Genomic DNA, 8618 nt, shown 5'->3' with positions numbered 1-8618 from the left:
TTCTGACTGATACATACCTTTTAGGGTGCTTAAATATTTCAATTAAAAAATGAAAGGAGGGCAAACATCCATGCCTTTTGGGCAAGCCCCAAAATTTGACAAGGAAAGGGAGCAGAGGAGAGAATGCATGCAAGATTTCATTTCCATTTCTGTTTCCTTAAAAAAAAAAAAAAAGTCATTTCCTCATATCCTTTTGCCCCTTGAGTGGTAGCAATGGACAAGCTCAGCAATGAATCAGGGAGGCTTCAGGCTGGAGTGCCCCTGGCATCTCATTACCTTCCTTAGAAACCCATTTAGCTGCCACTGTGCTTTCCCTTGGCCAGGCCTCAGCGTCAGGAAACAAGCCCAGCCGTCGCTGGGCATCAGACACCTGCAGGGCAGACTTGGCTTGGCACGTTCTCCAGGCTTCCGAGCACCCTCCCCTCCCCAAAGCTGCGGGAACATCAGCCAGAGCAGATAGCTGAGATCAGAGCAGACAGGATGTGAGGAAGCTCTTGCCTTAGGTGCCTGGCAAGAGCAGGAGCCCGGGCTCCCAGGCGTGTGGGGCCGGACAGCTCCGTCACACAGTCTGGAGCCCACTGACACTTCAAACGGGAGCCTCCTGCCTTCTGGCCTCCGGCTCCGGAGGAAGTGTTCCTGGATTACCTTCACTAGAGGGAGAGGAGGAGCTGCAGGTAATACCTGGATTTCTATGGTGCTTTTCTTCCCAAAGCTTCAAAAGACTTCCCCTTCTCTGATCTCCCGTGACCTCCCCCAGCAACAGGGCAAGAAGAGGGAGATTTCCCAGTTCAGGTGGGGAAATGGGGGGGGTGGGGGGCAGAGAGAGTAAGCAAACGGCCTGCAGTCACGGAGCAGGACAAGGATGTGATTCTGGTGGGCGAGGGTGTCGTCTTCAGACCTCATAACCCGGACGCTGGTCCCAGGCCCGTCCTGCTGGGCGGCTGATCTCTCTGTGTGGGCAGTGGCCTCCGTGCTCCCCAGCTGCCCTTGCAGAGGGGTGAGCTGGGCCCGGGGTCCCCACTCAGCCTGTCCTGTGGTCTGAGCAGAGGAGGAGGATCCCGGACAGGCTCAGGTCAGCCCCCCGCCCACAGAGCAGTGACGACAGGTTGGCCCTGAGCCCTGTGGTCCCGCCGCTGGGAGGTCAGGCCAGGGAGGCTGCCAGAACACCAGGGCTGAAGAAGGTCCAGATAACGCAACTGGGGCAGCCTCTGTGGGTGGAAATGACATTTCTTGGCTTTAAATAGCTCCATCTCCGGAGCCCCGGAGCCTCAGCGGGGCTATTAATTCCTGGACTCCCAGGGCTGCCTGGCCCCGTCATTCTGTTTGCACAAGTTGTGTAAGATCTCAGGCATTTTTCCTGCCACCCGTCTCCCCCACCTCCCTTCAGTTCTCCTGCGCGAATTCAACAAGGGGTTAGTTTATTTCTAGTAGCGGGCCTGGGTTTCAAGCTGACCACATACATATTTTGTCCTTCTTACAAGTGACGCGGCTCAAGTCAACAGCAAACTCTTGAGGGTTTTCTTTGTAACCTGGTGTCTCCATCATGAAAGGTAATGTGTATATATGTGAAAGGCGAAAGTAGAGGCCCTATCTACATAGGTACCCATGTGTATGTCAAGTTAATTAATCAATCATTTAATCCTTCAACATATTAATCCCCCAGCTCTTTGTTTGAGTGCCTACTATGTGTCAGGCACTGGGCTAGTTCTGGATACACAGGGTAAACCAGAGTCCTCCCTGATAAAACGGCTGTTACCACCTCCATGCATGTTGCTAGGGGAGACTCCTGCCTAGTTAGGCGTTCCAGTTATGAGTTCTGAATTCTCTGAATCCTGCTCAGCATCACCAAACCTCTAGCTTAGAACACATGCTGAGAAAGATGAAAAGGAAAAGACAGATACAGCAGGGACTCAATGTAGAAAATTGACAAGTCATGGTGGCTGACTGGCTGGAGGTGTAGGAATTGATGACAATTCCAAAGTATTCAGCCTAAGGACAGGGAGAATTGGTAAAAGGCAAGGACAGATGCTTGGACTTGGGAAGGGCCATTTGCCTCAGTTAGGAATTGTATTTGACTGCTGATTAAAGTCCATTCACAGTGGCCTAAGCACATGGAGTTTCTTCTCTCACGTGAAAATCCACAGCTCTAGGGCTGGTGCAGCAGCTCCAGTCACTGGGATACTTCTGTCTTTCTGTTCTGTCATCCTCACGTTCTCCTAGTGGCCCAAAGTAGCTACTGGAGTTCCACTCATTACATCTGAGTTCCAGAAAGAGAGAAGAAAGGAGGACAGAAAGAAGAGGTATATGCCCTTCACCCTTTTAAGGAACCTACCTAGAAATCCTCTGTCACCCTCTGCTTGCCTCTCGTTAACCAAAACTTAGTCACCTGGCTACACCAAGCATCAAGGGAGACGGAGAAATGTAAGTTGAGCAGGGCTCTGTTACTAGTGAAGGAGGGAAGGACTGACATTGGGAAGCACCCAGCAGTTTAACCAACAAATATGTGTTGACTTGAAATTGAGTTAGGAGGGAAGAGAAGGAATTGTGTTTAGGGGCATGAAGAGTCTACAGTGAAGATGAAACATCCTATTCCCAACAGAGGACTGGAACATATATGAAGGGAGGACTGAATAAGTAGGTTCTCTGGTCAGCCACAGAGAGATAAGAAAACTGACTCAAGTGAAAGCCCACAGCTGATCCTGGGTCAAGAATATAGCATGAGGGAAAGAGAAGAAAGAGCAGCTTGCAAAAGAAAAAAAATTACAGACCATCATTTGTCCATTCTCACCGCGTGACGTCATCTAGGCTCCTCCAGCGCCCCAGTCAGTCTGGAGGGTCTTTGAGGGCACACACTGCAGTTCTGACCTTGGGGGCAGCTTCGGGTACCTGTTAAATACAAATACAGCCTGGTTCTCTCCTGTTCCCAGGTTGAGCATTTCACGGATACCCACAGGGAAGACACCTCCATCTGCTCCTCTCCCCCCAGATGCACCCTGCTCAGACATGGCTGACATTTAGACCCCATTTGGGGAATCCTGCAGCTGAAGAGTGGGGGGCTGCCTTGTGGCGAGGGAGCACGGGAACGGGAGGGGCCTCTGCTCACGCTATGTAAACCCTTAAGAAGTTTCTCCCAGAGGATTTAGATCCGTGGTTCTCAACCACATGGGCAATTTTTGCCCTGCAGGGGACATGTGACCAGGCCTGAGAACATTTTTGATTGTTATGACTGGGGGGGTAGGATGTGCTATTGACATTTAGTGGGTAGAGGCCACAGATACTGCTAAACATTCCACAAAGCACAGGACAGCCCCCCACAACAAAGAATTATCCTATTCTTTGTGAATAGTGATGAGGCTGCAAAACCTTGGTTTATATGTATCTGATTACTGGGCCCACAGGAAATTTAAATAATCCCAGTTTCACCCAGACCCACGCAATGTTGATTGACATTGAAGCTAACCCTAGGCCTCTGAAAGTCCTACTTAACCACTGGAAGGAAAATTAAAGTTATGCTTATCATAATTGACTACCATTTACTGACCATCTTCTACGCCCCAGGTTCTTTACATAAATTACTCTCAAGCTTTTCAACAATTATAAAAGAATCATCATTATCTCTGTTTCACAGAGGAGCTAACTGAGGCTCAGGGGGGTTGGTTGACTTGTTCACTAGCACACAGCTAGCAAGTGACCCCAAAGCCCACTCACTTTCCATTCCCCACATGCCTCTTATATTTGTTACAGTCTTATCACTACATATATCTGCTTACGGTCACATCTTACGAAAGCTCGTAATTGACAAACAAGGTAACTGTCTACTAACTACTGTGTGCATGCTCAGTTGCTCAGCTGTGTCTGACTTTGCTACCCTGTGGACTGTAGCCGACCAGGCTCCTCCGTCCATGGAATTTCTCAGGCAAGAATACTAGAGCAGGTTGCCATTTGCTCCTCCTGGGGATCTTCCCCACCCAGCGATGGAACCCACATCTCTTGCATTGGCAGGCAGATTATTTACCCCCGCGCCACCTGGGAAGCCCCTCTATTAACTAGACCATTCCATTAATCCTAGCACATCCTTCTCCAGCCTTCCCAGGCCAACGGGATTTTCTGTGCTTAAAGCATATCAAAATGTACCAAGAGGATGCAGTTCTTGGAAAAACAAAGCAAGTGGCTGCCAAGCAGCTGAATATACGCTCATTTTCAGCTCATTAAGGAGCTCATTAAGGAGTAAGGCAAGTAGAAATGAAAGTAACAGGCAGATACTTCAGGATGGTCCCAGGCAACTAATGGAAATCACCAAGCGCCGTCCACCTATTACTGCTGGGTGTGGGGAAAAGGGCATCCTCATTCATTGTTGATGGGGATGCTAGGTGTTAGGCATTTTGCGAAAGCAGCCTTCCATATCTTCTAAAATTAAAACCAGGGGCACATCATCGCAGCAATCCCACTTCTGGGCACATGGAGATATATATAACATTATTTTAACACATCACCGCTCACAGTAGCAGAAAGCAGAAAACACAGTGGATGACTGTCAGAAGGGGATGGTTTGATACATTAATAAAGGTGAGTTTTATTGTAGGTGAATAACAATAATAATAATTTTTTTTAAAAAACTGCTACAACCACTACAGTTCCTATGATATAGAAAAATATATTCAACAAGATGCTATTTACATGTATTCGTGTATACCTAAATATATATATAGAGAGATATCTGCATATGCTCCCTCGCTCAGGCCAGTTGTGTCTACCACTTTGCGACCCCATGGATTGTAGCCTGCCAGGCTCCTCTGTCCGTGGAATTTTCCAGGCAAGAATACTGGAGTGGGTTGCCCTCTCCTACTCCAGGGGATCTTCCCCACCCAAGGATGGGACCTGAGTTCTCCTTCGCTGGCAGGCAGATTCTTTACCACTGAGCCACCTGGAAAGCCCCACGCTTATATGAACAGGGAGAAGAATATAGAAAGGTCCGTTTTAGGTTCTTAATACGGGCTTCCTGGGGATGAAGATGCTTCAAGAGTGGGGAACAATGAAGAGTGAAGGAAAAAAAGGAAAAGAAAAACGGAGCAGACTCGAACATAACGTGTGATAAGACCAAACAGTATATGCGCTAAATTGCAACATTCATAAATGTAGAGGTACGCATACGTTTAAATGAAACTTAAAAATGTTTAATTCTCCAGCGGGCCGAGCTGCGGAGGAGGCAGTGGACTTCCCGCCGCGGAGCTCTTGGCTCGGCTCCCCGCGGGCTGGCGGCGGAGGCTGCGCGCGCCCGGACGGCGAGCGGCTGGCGGCCCGGCGGGTCCCGGCGCCTGTGGGCGCGCTGCCCCGGCACCGCGTCGGGGACGCGGAATCCCTCACCTGGAGGGCGGCAGACGCCGCCCGCCCGGGGATTTTCCAGTGGGGGCGGAGGCTCCTGAAAGGCGCCTTGTCGGCCGGCGAGGGGCAGAGACAGTGCGGACAGCGAGGGCCGGGGGAGGGGGACCCCGGCTGGTCACCCCCAGGGCCGCGCCTCGGAACCCCTGGCCGCTCGTCAGCTATGAAGGTCGGCAAGAGGCCGGAAGCTGAGCGCAGGGGCGAGCGGTACCTGCAAGGGGGCTGGGAGCTCACGCTCACTCAGCTCAGCGCAGAACTTGTGCACAGAGTTGTGCGTCATTGTAGAGACCACGAGTGGCTTGGACCCGCCCTGGGAATTGTCCGTGTTCGTGGCTCTCCCGCCCTGGGGCCTAACACTGTGCCTGGCACTTTACATGGCGTGTAAAAACGCACCATTTGAATGGTGAACGACAGGGCCTTCAGCAGGCACTGTTAGGAAGCGCCCCCCTGACTCCAACAGCCACGTACTTCCTCCAGAACTCTGGGGGCTTTCCTGCTCTGGCGGCTTCCTACCCAATGGGCTTGATCATTCTGCTTCTCTCAGACTGCGTCCTGCTCCTGCTCCCCCACCCCACCCCGGGGCTGCCCTGAGCATAGGGACCTAAGGGACAAGTTTGACCGCTTGCTGTCCAACACACAGTAGGTTATCTGTCGCCGAAATTTACTACGGCAGGGCAGAGGAAGGGGACATTTGAGTGAGTGGTTCTCTCCATGTCCTTTGGATGGAAAATCCGATTAGGTCTTAGATATTCTGCTGTCCTTACCAAGAGAAGAACGAGAAATGTAGCCTGAGCTCTGGGCCTGGGGGCAGGATGTGATGTGACAAAACTTATAGCTTAAAAAAAAAAATAAAAAAAACTAGAGCACAAAGTTTAAAGGTAGAGTCAAGGGGGCCAAGAAGCCTCTCTCATTCCCTTGTCCTGGGCTGTTTGCCAGGAGAAAGGAAAATACTTCCAGAAAGCCCAAGTTGGGGTTTAGCAGCTCCAAGGGAAAAATTTTCTACCTGGAACTAAAGCAAGAACTAGGCTGCAACCCAAAATCTTCTAACTTCCACTGTGACTAGAGAATTGCAAGAGAGAAGCAACAGGGAGGTGTATGGGAGGGTGGGGTAGGGGTAGGGATGGGAATAACACTGGACTTGGGGTCACGGTCTGGACTGAGCTCTGGTCTCAGCTACTTGGTGGCACAGTGGTAAAGAATCCATCTGGCAATGCAGGGGATGCAAGAGACAGGTTGAATTCTTGGGTTTGTAAGATCTCCTGGAGGAGGAAATGGCGACCCACTCCAGTATTCTTGCCTGGAGAATCCTATGGACAGAGGAGCCTGGCGGGCTGCAGTCCATGGGGTCGCAAAGAGTTGGACACGACTGAGCAACTGAGCACACATATGCACATACACATTCAGCCACTTAGATTAGCCCCTTAGCCTTGGGAAAGGTCCTTGACTTCTCTGAACCTCAGTGTCCTCCTCTCTAGCCTAAAAATAATAACCCATTTGATTCATATGACAATCTACTAAGGGATAGGTGAGTACCCATCTGTTCTCTGTATGCAGCAGGTCCTCAGCTAAAGGCTTCAGGTAAAAAAGATATTTGCATGGCAGTGTTCATTGCAGCATTATTTAGAACAGTCAAAGGTGGAAACAACCCAAATGTCTACCAATAGATGAATGGTTAAACAAAACATGATATAGCCATACAATGGAATGTTACTCAGCCATCAAAAGGAACAAAATTCTGATCCATGCTACAACACGGATGAACCTTGAAAAGATTGTGCCAAGTAAAATAAGTCAGGCACAAAAGGATAAATCCTGTATGATTCCACTTGTATGAGGCACCTAGAGTAGACAAATTCATAGACACAAAAAGTACTAATAGAACAGAAGTTACCAGGGGCTGAGGGGAGGAGAAATGGATAGCTCTGTCCATGTTCAGTTGTGTCTGACTCCTTATGGACTGTAGCCCTCCAGGCTCCTCTGTCCATGGAATTTTTGAGACAAGAATACTGGAGTGAGTTGCCATTTCCTCCTCCAGGGGATCCTCCCGACTCAGAGATCAAACCCACGTCTCCTACATTGGCAGGTGGATTCATTACCACTAGCACCACCTAGGAAAAGTGAAAGTGAAAGTCGCTCAGTTGTGTTGGACGCTTTGCGACCCCCATGGACTATACAGTCTGTGGAATTCTCCAGGCCAGAATACAGGAGTGGGTAGCCTTTCCCTTCTCCAGGGGATCTTCCTAACCCAGGGATCGAACCCAGGTCCCCCGCATTGCAGGCGGATTCTTTACCAGCTGAGCCACAAGGGAAGCCCAGTTATTGCTTTGGGGATAGATTTTCTGTTTGAGATGATGAAAACCTTTTGGAAACAGATAGTGGTGATGGTTGCACAGCAGTGTGATGATACTTCATGCCAATGAGTTATGCACTTAAAAATAGATAAAATGGAAAATATTATATGTATTTTACCACAGTAAAGATCTTTTTAAAAAGGGGGGGATGAGGGGAACTTATTTGTGAAAATTCTGTTTTTAGCAGCACTTTTGTGATAGTTCCCAACTGGACACAGCTCAAATGTCCATCTACAGTAGAATGGTTGAAGTGTTATCTGTTCACATACTGGGACGCTAGGCAGTCTTGAGAATAAATGACAACCACACACAACAATCTGGATGGATCTGACAGATGTGATGTTGAGTGAAAGAAGCCAGACATGAAAGAGAATGTCCTGTATGATTCCACTTATGCGAAGTTCAAAAACAGGCAAAACAAATCTATGGTGCTAGAGGTCAGGATAGGGTTCCCCTTGGGGAGTGATTATTGGAGAGAGCACAAGTGGGTTTCTGTGGGCTGGCAGTGTTCTTGTTAACTGATCTAGATGCTGTTACCTGACTGTGGCCACTTTGGGAAAATTCTCCAGGCTATTTTATACTTATCATGTGTGTTCTTTTCTATATATATGTTTACTTCAACAAAATATTTTTTTAAAAAAATCCTTGTTCACGTCCTGAATGGTGAATGGGAATGGTGAACCAGAAAGTCAAGCTACAGAAGCCTGATTTATACGCTTAATCTGTGCCAAGCCAGGGAGACTACGAAGCCAGATTTGTAATTCTCTACGCTGCTTGCAATTTGTACTGCTCCCACCTCCCCCTCCCCACCCCCAGGCCCCATGAGCTGTAACCAATTAGTTTTGAAATCTAAATAGCTGACTTTCCACAGCTCACACTGCCAGAGAC

General features: G+C 49.0%; 1 long non-coding RNA gene across 1 annotated transcript; it reads right to left on the bottom strand.

Annotated features, from left to right (window-relative positions):
* Positions 1 to 598: 598 nt before the first annotated feature.
* On the bottom strand, positions 599 to 6231 carry LOC145517510 (uncharacterized). Its single transcript, XR_014062090.1, has 2 exons — positions 5773 to 6231; positions 599 to 2886 (listed from the first exon to the last, which is right to left on the bottom strand). It is a non-coding gene; the product is annotated as an uncharacterized LOC145517510 (long non-coding RNA).
* Between the last annotated feature and the right edge of the window lie 2387 nt (positions 6232 to 8618).

The sequence above is a fragment of the Giraffa tippelskirchi genome, chromosome 8, assembly GCF_054371585.1.
Source record: "Giraffa tippelskirchi isolate mGirTip1 chromosome 8, T2T-mGirTip1v1.2.pri, whole genome shotgun sequence".
NCBI classification, from domain to species: Eukaryota; Metazoa; Chordata; class Mammalia; order Artiodactyla; family Giraffidae; genus Giraffa; species Giraffa tippelskirchi.
This window is presented reverse-complemented; position numbering and strand designations above follow the sequence as displayed.